Source organism: Schistocerca piceifrons, chromosome 8 (assembly GCF_021461385.2).
Source record: "Schistocerca piceifrons isolate TAMUIC-IGC-003096 chromosome 8, iqSchPice1.1, whole genome shotgun sequence".
Taxonomy (NCBI): domain Eukaryota; kingdom Metazoa; phylum Arthropoda; class Insecta; order Orthoptera; family Acrididae; genus Schistocerca; species Schistocerca piceifrons.
This window is the reverse complement of record NC_060145.1, coordinates 368187984-368202757: the sequence shown is the minus strand read 5'-3', so window position 1 is coordinate 368202757 and position 14774 is coordinate 368187984. Positions and strand designations below refer to the sequence as shown.

At 42.0% G+C, this 14774-nt stretch overlaps 1 protein-coding gene across 1 annotated transcript in view; it reads left to right on the top strand.

The window, feature by feature from the left end:
* The window catches only part of LOC124711350, an 86038-nt gene that overhangs the window by 26945 nt on the left and 44319 nt on the right, over nucleotides 1–14774 (top strand). The window lies entirely within an intron of this gene.

Below are 14774 nucleotides of genomic sequence, written 5' to 3'. Positions count from 1 at the left end.
ATATGGGAACTGGATTATTCTGCATTGTCTGTGGCTCGTGACACATCCCCTGGTCACGACAGGATCCATTACAGTATGCTGCGGCACCTAACAAGACAAAATAAAAATATCTTTTTCGCACTTTTTAAGGCCGTTTGGGCATGAGGCAACTCTAACTCCTCTTTTAAAACCTGGGAAAGACCGTACATGCCCAAGTAGTTACTGTAGTGTTGCCCTCACCAGCTGCATGGGGAAGGCCTTGGAGCGGATGGTCAACTGCCGACTTGTCTGTATCTTAGAATCCAGGCAACTCCTTAGTCGCTTTCAATGTAGGTTCAGGAGGTATCACTCCACCTTTGATAATCTTTCCCTCCTGGAGGCAGCTTATACAATAGACTTTCCTATGCAGGCATCATCATTTGGGTACATTTTTGTTCTAGGTTTATATTGTAGGTGTATTTATAGGTACATCAAGAAGGCCTTCGATACTACTTGGAGGTATGTTATCATGGAGCAGCTTCACGAATGGGGTTTTCGTGGTTGTCTTCCCCTTTTTATTCAGTCCTTCCTCTCACCACGATATTTTAGATACTGAGCTGGTGACATCCTGTCTGATTTCTTTGAGCATGAGAACGGTGGCCCTCAAGGTAGTGTTTTAAGTGTGACTGTCTTTGCCATAGCATTACATCCATAGTGAAAAGCCCTATCCAGTACTCTTTGTTTGTGGATGACTTTTCTGTGTTTTGCTCTTCTTCAGGCCTCACAACGACACCACCTCAGTTGCAACTAACTCTTCGGCATTTGGATGAATGGGCGCAGAAGAGCGGTTTTAAGTTTCCCACCGAGAAGTCTGTGTGTGTTCTTTTTAACCGTTCTTGTCTCATTTTATCACTTACAGAGTTTGTAGTTGCCGTCACCTGCGGACTGGGTAAAGTCAGTGTCTTTCTGTAATTTATTACTGCTTTACAGCTCACTGTTACTGGAATTCCAAAACATTTTTATGTTTATTGAACTTTTTATGTTCAGTACTCAAATTTTGGGGTCAATAATTTAAAATTTGAAGGCACCAATGAAATTTGAAGTCAGTGGTATTTATTGCCAGAAAAAAATTGAAAAAGAATTACAGTACTGCTATGTACAATGAAACATGTTATTATCCTCTAAAAATATTTACAAAACACTTGAAACAAAGAAAAATAACAATAAGCATAAGTTCAGTACGCAATTTTGCGGTGGACAACGGTGTGATAAACTTTGAAGCAGCACAACCCAACATTACATTCGGTGCACTCATATGAGGTGTCCTTTCTTCCAGCCTTTCCTGTTGAACAGGAGTGTAATTTGTAATATAAAATTCTGGGAAGCTAGCAAAAAAACCATTTGCAGCATCAAAATCTGCAACAAATCTTGACTTACTGCTATTTTCAGATGACGTGTAATCTGAATCATCATCAGACAGCCCTATTTCACCATCTGAAAACTCATCAAGGACTTCATAAATCTTTCCCTCCAAACATTTATCCTGTTCACTACACATATCGAAAAGAAAATCAAAACGAAAACACTCAAAACAAATGAAACTGAGAGGTTGCCACTGTCTATAAAGTAAGCTACAATAACAAAGTCTTTCATAAACACAAAGTATTCCACTGAGTTCACTGCTGCCATCTAGCGCTCGCAGTTGAAACTACGAAGCCTGCAGACCACTCAGACTTCGCGGTCTTTCATAAACACAAAGTATTCCACTGAGTTCACTGCTGCCATCTAGCGCTCGCCGTTGAAACTACGAAGCCTGCAGACCACTCAGACTTCGCGGTAGTTGTAAATATATGTTTGATGCCCCAGAGAAACATTGTAACTGCTGAGATGTAACATTACGTCGGCTGCACGCTAAGTGTGAAACTTTCCTGAGTCGAGGAAGAGGGACACTGTCCTTACTTTTAAAGACACGATGAGGCTTCTGGGCCTCATATTTGACTCTAAGCTTATGTGGTTACCACATCTTAAGGATCTGAAAAAACGTTCACTTACGGCTTTAAGTATTTTAAAATGTCTTAGCCACAGTATATGGAGAGCAGACAGGACTTGTCTGCTCTGGTTTTATGGGGCATTTGTGCGATCTCAGGTCTACTATGGGTGCGCGGTGTATGGGTCTGCAAGATGTTGAATATGCTGCACCATGAAGGGATTCAGTTAGCCCCTGGGGCATTGATAACAAATCCCGTACCAAGCATCTGTGCAGAGGCTGGTGAACTGTCCCTTCCCATCAAGCGACGGCCACTTATGATGCGCTAGGCGTATAAAACACTGCCCACATCATACACACCCACCTACCATACCATTGCTCAGTTACCATTGGAAAGACTTTTTCGTAACCGGCAACAGGCAATGAGGCCCTATGGGATTCATGCACAGAACAGTCTTAATGTTCTACATTGTGGTGGGAGCAGGTTTCAACCTTGGCTCCTCTGGTGGCCCAGACTTATTTTAGACATGAGGAATTTTAAGAAAGGTTGTATGTCAAATTTTTCATTTCAATCTCTGTTCTTTAGCATTTTAGATATGCATCACGGTTTCACAATAGTGTACACTGATGGCTCCAAGCAAGGGAATTCCCTTGGCTACTCTGTCTTATTCCCCAACCATATATACCAACAGTATGCTTGCCAGGAAGGTGAATCCTGGTGTGGTGAGGATTCACCTTCCTGACAAGTATACTGTTTTCTCAACAGAGCTCCACGTGATCCTGAAGGCACTGGGGCAAATGCGTCATATTCGGGAAAACAGTTTTTCATTTGCTCCAATTCCCTTAGTGTCCTACAATTGCTACAGAACCTGTAACCAGCTGAGGAGTTGGTCCGGCTGATACATGACCAACTGTACTTGCTCCAATGGCAGGGTAAGCAGGTGTCATTCTGCTGCATGCAAGGTCATGTAGGGATATGGGGAAATGAACAGGTCAATCAGGCTGCCAAGGAGGTCTGCAGAGGGCAGGATGTGGCACAGTGTCCTATTCCCTTGCAGGCTGCAGTTTCTGTACTACACAGGAAGTGCAAGCAGTTATGGGATGAGGAATGGCTGGTGGTGACGGCCAATAAGCTGCGGTTGTTGAAGTTAACAACCCAGCTGTGGCGTTCCTCCTGTCAGTTGCTCAGGTGGGATGAAGTTACCCTCACATGTCTTAGAATGGGGCAGTGCCCTCACACACACACACACACACACACACACACACACACACACACACAGCTTTTTACTACGGCAAGAGGATCCCATTTTGTGATGCTTGTGGCATGCACATCTCTATCCGCCGTATTTTAACGGAGTGAATTTTATATCGTGATGCAAGAGCGGAAGCAAATATTGGTGGGGATCTGCCCTCTATTTTAGCTGAAGATGAGACGAATATGACTAAGGTTTTAAAGTTTTGTGATGTGTCTGGACTCTGGGATAAACTTTTAGGCTGGAGGTTTTAGTGTGTTGCAGAGTGGCTGGCTTCTCCTTTTTTTTTTTTATTCTTGTGGTCAGCCAGCCACATCGATCTGCTATATCGTTTTAGCTCCTTGAAACACATTCTTCCTGTATTGTTAATGTTTTACTACTGACGCAATACTTTGTTCCGTGGTTCAGTGTGGATACGCACATAGTTTTCCAACTTTTGTTACCTGTGTTTTACGTGCTGTTTTATCTTCCTGTTTTGTGTATTTTACTGACATTTGTCTCAGTCTGTTTTCACATGGGTGCTAGAGACCTTGCTGTTATGCGCGCATACAAACATGTTCATGTCCATATCCATACACCCTGTTTCTGTCACCTATCTTAAATTCAGCAGATCTTCTTAGACCGTGAAAACCTTCAATAGTTTGAAAGAAAAGTTGACAAAGAAATCAAAGATGGTGATTCCAGCAGACTCATAGATACTCATGATCTGCCAAACACAGACCTTATGTACCTGGACATTATACCTAGTCATTTAGAGGAAAACTGGACTGTGATTCACTACTCTGGCCTCTGCATCCTTCCCCTCCTTTTTCCCCCACACCTTTTTCTCTCCCCATGTTACCCCCAGGGTAAATGTATAGTGGAACTGTAAGGGTACTACTGCCACCACCCTGAACCACAACATTATGTTCACTGTATCGTGCAGTTTGTAGTGCCTTACAAGAAAACCATGATTCTTGTAATCAATGTCCTGAGCTCAGTTCCTATTGTTTATAATCTAGGAATCATGCCAACCTCCAGAGGGCCATCAGAGTAGTCTGCTTGTTTATTTATGCAGTTGTGTGTAGTGAATGGGTTCCTATTGAAACAGTGTTAGAGCTGGCACTGTGCAAGTTTCAACGACCATTGATATCAATATTTGTGGTATTCACTTGCTGCCAGACAGGTGCTCTGATTACTTAACCTGATACAGCAACTCACCTCCCTCCCCCATCCTTCCTACTTCTTGAAAGGGAATTCCAGACAATATTGTAGGGGTCTCCTCATCAAACGGATGCTTGATGGTTTTGAATTGTGTTATCCCTTATGCATGTCATTCTTGACCATTGATCTTACACTTGGTACCCTAACTTGTGATGACTTCTGATAGTTCTGTCATTCCTGTTCCACTCCTTTCCTAAGCAACTGCCCTAACGGGGTGTTCCAGAGAGGAAACTGGGAGACTTACAGGGTGTGTCTGGGAAATAATGCAGAACTTTTTTTTTACATGACTGCACATCGCACAGCGCTTTGAACCGACTGGTAGATTTGGGGGAGGAGGTTGACCCTTAGCTTTCCAGCAGTAGATTTCTCAATTGCCACCATGGTCTTGGAGGGTTAGGACTTATTCTTCCTTGAACCTCCATATAGTGGTTGCCTTGAACTTAGTATGGAGAAAATTCTAGCACAATGCCGTGCAATAAATTTTTGCTTGAAGCCTAACAAGGCACTGGAGGAAACTATTGGAAAGCTTTAGGAAGCCTTTGGGGATGATTGCCGTTCCAAACTGCAGTCAAACAGGCGGCACAAGATGCTTAGAGGTGGTCAGGAGAAGGTTGCTCGTCAGCATTGCAGACGGATGACCGTGTATGACAGTTGCTGGATTCAGACCTTTGAATGAGTGTTCACTTGATGTCAGAATTATTAGACTTGCCAAAAACAGTTTTTCATGATATTGTATTGGAAGATTTGTGCATAACTTGTGCCCAGAGTTTTGACTGATGTACAGAAACAAAAATGTGTGCAGTACACGAACAGCTCTCTGAAAATGATCCCAGTTTCCAGGACACATGATCACTGGAGATGACTCGTGAATTGTTCAGTATAATCTGAAGTCAAAGAGGCAGAGTGCGGAATGGCATATCACGTCTTCACTGCGCCAGAGGGAGGTTTGCATGAGCAAGTCCAGGGCGAAGTCGATGCTGGCCATATCGCCTAGGCTCAGTTTTATAAGTCACTGCTCCAGAGACTGAATCACAGGGTCGCCCAAGTTTGAAAGGAGTTCCACACTTTGTGGAAACTGCATCACATGCCTGCCCACACTGCCATTGTTGTCACGGCTTACCTGACCTGTATCAGTGTGACAACGTGCAGCAGATGCCCTACAGTCCCAATGTGGCCCCAGGAGACATTTTTTTTGTTTCCTAGGCTGAAAAGGGATCTCAAAGGAAAGCATCTCGAGTTGATGAACATTGTACAAGCTACACGATGGCTTCCGTGAAGTGCTTCCCAATTGGGAAGATCTGGAAGGCTTATGACGTATGGAAATCGTGCTGGCAAAAATGTGCTGAGGAAGAAGGGTCATGCTTCAAACTATTTTAAGTTGTTGAACATATATGATAAAAAAAGTGATGCGTTACTTTATGGACAGGTCCTGTATACTTCAAATGTCACTTTTGAGTTCCTCTGTCTGAACCTATTGTTGATGTTCTTCATGGTCTAATAGTTACAGTTACCAATTCTGCTGATGTAGTAATCCTTCTATAAGGGCCTTAATCGCTGATGGCTGATCCTCTGTTAGGTTGAGGATTTGGCAGTGACTGCTGGTGAGCTCTTCAATGATTCAAATGACACCCTTTATGGTCAGTCTCATAATCTTCAAAAAGCTGTGTACAAGGGCGTATTTATTAATCAAACATGAAAAGAAAGAATGCTGGGAATATCTCCTCTCTCGGAATGCGTGTCCTCTCTATTCAGGTAGAGGCGAATTTTCATGTGTAGCTTGACCACCAGCAGTTGATGACAGTTTTAAACCTTTTGCATCGTAGTATTATTTTCACTGATTCATCTCATCTTGTGGAACAGTTTGTTCCACTTTGTGATGCCATCAGTGATAGTCTCTTTCCCTTCCATCTTCCAGGCACATGAACAAAGGACAGAAGACCCCTTTCTGCTCTTCACTGAACGCTATTAGAGCTGTATAACAAACCATTTGCAGAAATGAAATGGCTTTGTGCCTTCAACTTGTCCCACAACGTCGTCTCAGGCCCTAACTTGACCATTAATCAAATGATCCAAAATCTGATTACAGAACATAAATATTTTCTTTTCAATGTGTTCCATCTGGCACAGATATGAATTCTCCACATGGCGGGGGAACATATTATTATCCCAGTCCTTGAGTCAGGAAAGGACACAACTTCTGGTGATGATGTTGTTGTTGTTGTTGTTGTTGTTGTTGTTGTTGTTGTGCTCTTCAGTCCTGAGACTGATTTGATGCAGCTCTCCATGCTACTCTATCCTGTGCAAGCTTCTTCATCTCGCAGTACCTACTGCAGCCTACATCCTTCTGAATCTGCTTAGTGTATTCATCTCTTGGTCTCCCTCTACGATTTTTACCCTCCCAGCTGCCCTCCAGTGCTAAATTTGTGATCCCTTGATGCCTCAGAATATGTACTACCAACCGATCCCTTCGTCTAGTCAAGTTGTGTCACAAATTCCTCTTCTCCCCAATTCCATTCAATACCTCCTCATTAGTTACGTGATCTACCCACCTAATCTTCAACATTCTTCTGTAGCACCACATTTCGAAAGCTTCTATTCTCTTCTTGTCCAAACTATTTATCGTCCATGTTTGACTTCCATACATGGCTACACTCCATACAAATACTTTCAGAAACGACTTCCTGACACTTGAATCTATACTCGATGTTAACAAATTTCTCTTCTTCAGAAACGCTTTCCTTTCCATTGCCAGTCTACATTTTATATCCTCTCTACTTCGACCATCATCAGTTATTTTGCTCCCCAAATAGCAAAACTCCTTTACTACTTTAAGTGTCTCGTTTCCTAATCTAATTCCCTCAGCATCACCCGACTTCATTCGACTACATTCCATTATCCTCGTTTTGCTTTTGTTGATGTTCATCTTATACCCTCCTTTCAAGACACTGTCCATTCCGTTCTTCCAAGTCCTTTGCTGTCTCTGACAGTATTACAATGTCATCGGCGAACCTCAAAGTTTTTATTTCTTCTCCATGGATTTTAATGCCTACTCCAAACTTTTCTTTTGTTTCCTTTACTGCGTGCTCAATATACAGATTGAATAGCATCGAGGAGAGGCTACAACCCTGTCTCACTCCATTCCCAACCACTGCTTCCCTTTCATGTCCCTCGACTCTTAAAACTGCCATTTGGTATCTGTACAAATTGTAAATAGCCTTTCACTCCCTGTATTTTACCCCTACCACCTTTAGAATTTGAAAGAGAGTATTCCAGTCAACATTGTCAAAAGCTTTCTCTAAGTCTACAAATGCTAGAAACGTAGGTTTGCCTTTCCTTAATCTTTCTTCTAAGATAAGTCGTGGGTATAAGGAGGGTATAAGATGAACATCAACAAAAGCAAAACAAGGATAATGGAATATAGTCGAATTAAGTCGGGTGATGCTGAGGGAATTAGATTAGGAAACGAGACACTTCATGTAGTAAAGGAGTTTTGCTATTTGGGGAGCAAAATAACTGATGATGGTCGAAGTAGAGAGGATATAAAATGTAGACTGGCAGTGGCAAGGAAAGCGTTTCTGCAGAAGAGAAATTTGTTAACATCGAGTATAGATTTAAGTGTCAGGAAGTCGTTTCTGAAAGTATTTGTATGGAGTGTAGCCATGTATGGAGGTGAAACATGGATGATAAATAGCTCAGGCAAGAAGAGAATAGAAGCTTTCAAAATGTTGTGCTACAGAAGAATGCTGAAGATTAGATGGGTAGTTAACATACCTAATGAGGAGGTATTGAACAGAATTGGGGAGGAGTTTGTGGCACAACTTGACAAGAAGAAAGGACCGGTTGGTAGGACATGTTCTGAGGCATCAAGGTATCACCAATTTAGCATTGGAGGCCGCGTAGAGGGTAAAAATTGTAGAGGGAGACCAAGAGATGAATACACTAAGCAGATTCAGAAGGATGTAGGTTGCAGTAGGTACTGGGAGATGAAGCAGCTTGCACAGGATAGAGTAGCATGGAGAGCTGCATCAAACCATTCTCAGGACTGAAGACAACCACAACAAGATAAGTCGTAAGGTCAGTATTGCCTCACGTGTTCCAACATTTCTACGGAATCCAAACTGATCTTCCCCGAGGTCGACTTCTACCGGTTTCTCCATATGACTGAACAGAATTCGTGTCTGTATTTTGCAGCTGTGACTTATTAAACTGATAATTCGGTAATTTTCACATCTGTCAACACCTGCTTTCTTTGGGATTGGAATTATTATATTCTTCTTGAAGTCTGAGTGCATTTCGCCTGTCTCATACATCTGGTAGATGGTAGATGGTAGAGTTTTGTCAGGAATGGCTCTCCCAAGGCTGTCAATAGTTCTGATGGAATGTTGTCTATTCCCGGGGCCTTGTTTCAACTCAGGTCTTTCAGTGCTCTGTCAGACTCTTCACGCAATATCATATCTCCCATTTCATCTTCATCTACCTCCTCTTCCATTTGCATAATATTGTCCTCAAGAACATCGCCCCTGTACAGACCCTCTATATACTTCTTCCACCTTTCTGCTTTCCCTTCTTTGCTTAGAACTGGGTTTCCATCTGAGCTCTTGATATTCAAACAAGTGTCTCTCTTTTCTCCAAAGGTCTCTTTAATTTTCCTGTAGGCAGTATCTGTCTTACCCCTAGTGAGATAAGCCTCTACATCCTTACATTTGTCCTCTAGCCATGCCCGCTTAGCCATTTTGCACTTCCTGTCAATCTCATTTTTGAGACATTTGTATTCCTTTTTGCTTGCTTAATTTACTGAATTTTTTTGTTTTCTCCTTCATCAATTAAATTCAATATTTTTTCTGTTACCCAAGGATTTCTACTAGCCCTCATCTTTTTACCTACTTGATCCTCTGCTGCCTTCACTACTTCATCCCTCGAAGCTACCCATTCATCTTCTACTGTATTTCTTTCCCCCATTCGTGCCATTTGTTCCCTTACGCTCTCCCTGAAACTCTGTACAACCTCTGGTCTAGTCTGTTTATCCAGATCCCATCTCCTTAAATTCCAATCTTTTTGCAGTTTCTTCAGTTTTAATCTACAGTTCATAACCAATAGATTGTGGTCAGAGTCCACATCTGCCCCTGGAAATGTCTTACAATTTAAAACCTGGTTCCTAAATCTCTGTCTTACCATTATATAATCTATCTGGAATCTGCCAGTATATCCAGGCTTCTTCCATGTATACAACCTTCTTTTATGATTCTTGAACAAAGTGTTAGCAATGATTAAGTTTTGCTCTGTGCAAAATTCTACTAGGCGGCTTCCACTTTCATTTCTTACCCCCAATCCATATTCACCTACTACATTTCCTTCTCTCCCTTTTCTTACTACCGAATTCCAGTCACCCAAGACTATTAAAATTTCGTCTCCCTTCACTACCTGAATAATTTCTTTTATCTCATCATACATTTCTTCAATTTCTTTATCATCTGCAGAGCTAGTTGGCATATAAACTTGTACTACTGTAGTAGGCGTGGGCTTCGTGTCTATCTTGGCCACAATAATGCGTTCACTATGCTGTTTGTAGTAGCTTACCCGCATTCCTATTTTTTTTATTCATTATTAATCCTACTCCTGCATTACCCCTATTTGACTATGTATTTATAACCCTGTATTCGCCTGACCAAAAGTCTTGTTCCTCCTGCCACCGAACTTCACTAATTCCCACTATATCTAACTTTAACCTACCCATTTCCCTTTTTAAAATTTTCTAACCTACTTGCCCAATTAAGGGACCTGACATTCCATGCTCCGATCCGAAGAACGTCAGTTTTCTTTTTCCTGATAACGACGTCCTCCTGAGTAGGCCCCGCCCGGAGACCTGAATGGGGGATTATTTTACCTCCGGAATATTTTACCCAAGGGGACGCCATCATCATTTAACCATACAGTAAAGCTGCGTGCCCTCAGGAAAAATCACGGTTGTAGTTTCCCCTTGGTTTCAGCCATTCGCAGTACCAGCACAGCAAGGCCGTTTTGGTTAGTGTTACAAAGCCAGATCAGTCAATCATCCAGACTGTTGCCCCTGCAACTACTGAAGAGGCTGCTGCCCCTCTTCAGGAACCACACATTTGTCTGGCCTCTCAACAATTACCCCTCCATTGTGGCTGCACCTACGGTACGGCTATCTGTATCATTGAGGCACGCAAGCCTCCCCACCAACGGCAAGGTCCATGGTTCATGGGGGGGGGGGGGGGGGGTCATAGCAAATAGGAGAATGAAAATGTTAATGTAATACAAGTTAACTGAAGGGATGCCTATGGAAAGGTCCCAGAATTAGTCTCGCTTAAAAACAGTAACAGTGCTCTCATGATACTAGGGCAGAAAGCTGGCTGAAACCAGACATTAAGGGTAGTGAAATTCGAAATTCTGATTGGAATGTTTTATCTCATAGGTTGGTTGAAAGCTGGTTGTGAATGTGTGTTTATAGCCATAAAAATATATGATGATGATACATAGTGAGGTTAGTACTGGTTACAAATGTGAAATAATATGGGTGTAGATGAATGGATCAAACATGGTCATCAGATGCTTTTATAAACCCCCTACATTAGCAGCAGTAGAGACGGAACATTTGAGAGGAAATTTGGGGAGAATTTTGTGTAAATTTCCGGGCCATTTTACAGCACTAGTTTGAGACGTCAACTTGCCAACGATAGACTGGCAGACTCAAAAGGACAAGGAGGGGTAATAGGGATAGGGAGTTAAGTGAAATTTTCTAGATGTTTTATCCAAAAATTATCTTGAGCAACTAATCAGAGAACCAATCGGTGAAAATAATATATTAGATCTCCTTGTTATAGTCTGTCGGTAAACTGAAGAGCGAGCTAGCGAGTCCCCACTCTGCCAACCCAGCTATGTCACAAGGCGCTTCTACATGCTGTTTCACAACGCAGTACCAGCCCTGCCACGGTGCGCGATTTAAATCTGTGGCGACGCCGTGTACAGATACGTCTCGGCCGCTTTCATTTTTAGACAAATGCGTTAAGACCATAAGGAGTACAAAAAACTATACCTTCTTCCAAAACACAATATTATAGAGTAAATAATATTAAGATAAGAATGGAAGTCAGGATTATACTACAAACATAGAACCTAATGCCTGTTCATGTGGATGTATTGTATGTTCCTCTATTGTTATTCGTAAAATGAACCCCATATAATGCAATCAATCTGTAGAATTTGAGGCTTTCTTACTTTGTGTTTCTACCAAAAGGTAGATGTTTCCTTTGAAGAACTGCATTGAAACTTAACAATTCTTGCAACACGAAGAGTGTTTAAAAAGTAAGCAGAAATTTATAATTTTGCGTGTTGTATTAGTCTGATTTGCACTACTTATTGTCACTGTCTACGTAAATACGTCTCAAAAGTATGTGTACAGTGTTATGCATATTGGGTATTTACTCTGTTGTCAGCTGTCAAAAAGGTTACAAGTGTTTTGGTAGCATCAACGATTATTTGTTTTGTATAAAAATAGATTAGAGAATCTGTATTAAATTTTGTTATAGGAATGGAATGAAGTGTATGAAATTTTTAGAAATGTTAAATATTGCTTTTGGTGAGCCTGTTATAAATGAACCAAGAGCATACAAGTGGTATTAACATTTGAAAGCTGGCCTTAAAGGACAGCGGTTTTACAAGCATGGATGAGATTAAAAATGCACTGTTAAGAGACCTATAAACTACCCCGAAGAAACAGTTCCTAAGGAATTTTGAAGAGGATAACATTGCTGTAAATTAACAAATAAAGTTCTTACCAAAAATTAAAAATTAATACGTGAACGCATCTCGTATGTCAAGCTTTTTGAATTCCAGAATCCACGTACATGTTTCGAAGAAAATTTCAGCAGTGTTTAGAATAGCTATTGCGCACAAATTTCAAGCAATATGTCTCAGAATCAGGTGAAGAGTGACCGAGATAGAGATTTAGTGTTCCATAAGCGTGAAAGGTTTTACGTGATTTAGAAACTGTCTATAACGATCGGTTTCCTCCCAAGATTGTTAGTATTCCTTCGTGGCAATTCCACTAAACCATGCGGCTTATTTTCGCGTTTCTTCCTTATGCGTCCTATTGGACGCGGCTGACGTTTGCATAAATTGCAGCCCTTTGACTGGGACTGGTAATATTAGCCAACAGTTCTTTCTGGGTCGCCTCTTTAACACACGCTGTAATAACGTTAGAGACGATCGAACGCTCGTTACTCTGCAAGTACCTCCTCTTCCTCGTATTCTACACATTTTCTTGCAATGCTAGACGATTATCCATCACTTCGGAAATCGAAGTATATCAGTAAGTATACAAAGTTAACTCACTGACGCTGGCAACTAAGATCATACGAACAGAAACGACGTATATCACTGCACCTCTAGACAGGTAACAGGCAACAGATTTTGGGTGCCCCTGTAGGCCGGTGGCAGCCTTCATCCGGGAAAGGCCACTTCCCCCACCAAAAGCGCTGCTCACTCTTGAGTTTACACAGACTATACCAGTATGCATAAATTTTTTGACTTGAACAGTGAATCAGTGATGTTAAAATCATTGCAGCATCACTCAGTAAGGTTGTAAATAGGAGTATAAAGAAAGATAGGCAGGTATTTCTCTGCCTAGTAAGAGTGGCAAGAAACAGAATTCAGATTATCTTGCGTGGTCAGTGTGAAAATTTCATCTCCACCACTGAAAATGTTGAGCATCAATGTACGAAGTTGACAAGTAGTGCACAAGACACTTTAGATTAGGTATGTTCGAAGCAAAGTTGTGGAGGATGGGAAAGAACCTGCTGTGATTCATTAAAAGCAGAGAGCATCCCTGCAAATTTCAACGTAGCCCAAGCCTCACAAACAATGAATGAAGCCAAAATTAGCATAATGAAAACCATGCATGAAGTAAAATTCTGTCTACTGACATGCCAGAAATCCTAATAAATTTGTTTGAAAATGAAAGCAGAAACGTACTGAAGTCATCTTGTCCAGACACTCTGCCAGCAAAGACAATGAAATGGAGGATGATACAGTGAAGACCAAAATACTAAACAACTCAGATCTGTTTGACACTGCAGAAGATTACACCTACTCCAGTCTGGTCACTAACATCACCTCTCCCATCAAAGGCAGGGCTACCTCCACCACACACCTTTGGGTGGCTTGCGGAGTGTAAATGAAGATGTAGACGTACCTTTGTAGTCTACAAGCTAAGCTGCAACCACTGTGCTGCATTCTATGTAGACATGACAACCAGCAAGCAGTCTGTCCGCATGACTGACTACCGACAAACTGTGGCCAAGTAATAAGTGTACCATCCTGTTGCTGAACATGCTGCCAAACATGATATCCTTCATTTCATTGACTGCCTCACAGCCTGTACCATATGGATCCTTCCCACCAACACCAGCTTTTCTGAATTGTGCAGATGGGGACTTCCCTGCAATACGTCCTACGTTCCCGTAGCCCTCCTGGCCTCAATCTTCATTGGTCACTGTCCTCACCCATCCATCCTCTTCCCTGCTCCCATTCCAGCACTACACAGCCGTCATTCCATCACCACACCCAGTCTCTTTATTTCTCTCCTTTTCCTCTACTCCCCCCCCCCTCCCACCCCAACCGCGCCTCTCCCCTATCCTCAGTCTAACCTGCAGTGCTTCGCTGTCTGCCACACCCACCATACTCTCTCTCGCCCTCCCGCTCCAGCCACTTCTTTACCCCCACCCAGTCATCACTCCCTTCATGCACTGGTGCTGCTGCTCACAGTGTGGTTTCAGTTGCTTGAGATTGCAGTCGTGTGAGTTGCAGTTGTGTGTGTGTGTGTGTGTGTGTGTGTGTGTGTGTGTGTGTGTGTCGGGAGGGGGGGAGGGGCATGCGCATGTGTGTGCTTTTGTTTCTGTCTTTTGTTGGCGAAGGCCTTAATGACCGAAAGCTGTAATTGTGAGAATCATGTTGTTGTGTCTATCTGTGATCCAGTATCTCTGCAACACTATTATGAAATATTAACGTACCCAAATTATGTAATGGCACAACAATGTGTGTCAAACGACTATTTCATAATATTATTGAAGCAATGATTTTAACTGGTAAACAAAAAGGAAAATCAGTGTTCATGTCAAGAATCCCATTGGTAACTCATATACCATTTTCTTAGAAAAGAGTAAAATTTCCTGTGAAACCAACAATTAATAATAATAATAAGGCTCAGGGCCAAATATTTCACCACTGCAGAGGTAATTTGGAGGAAGCCTGTTTCTCACATGGTCAGCTCTACAGTGGATTTTCACGTGTTGGACAAGCAGAGAGTATATATGTGTACGCACCACACAATCAGACCTGAAATATAGGTATAT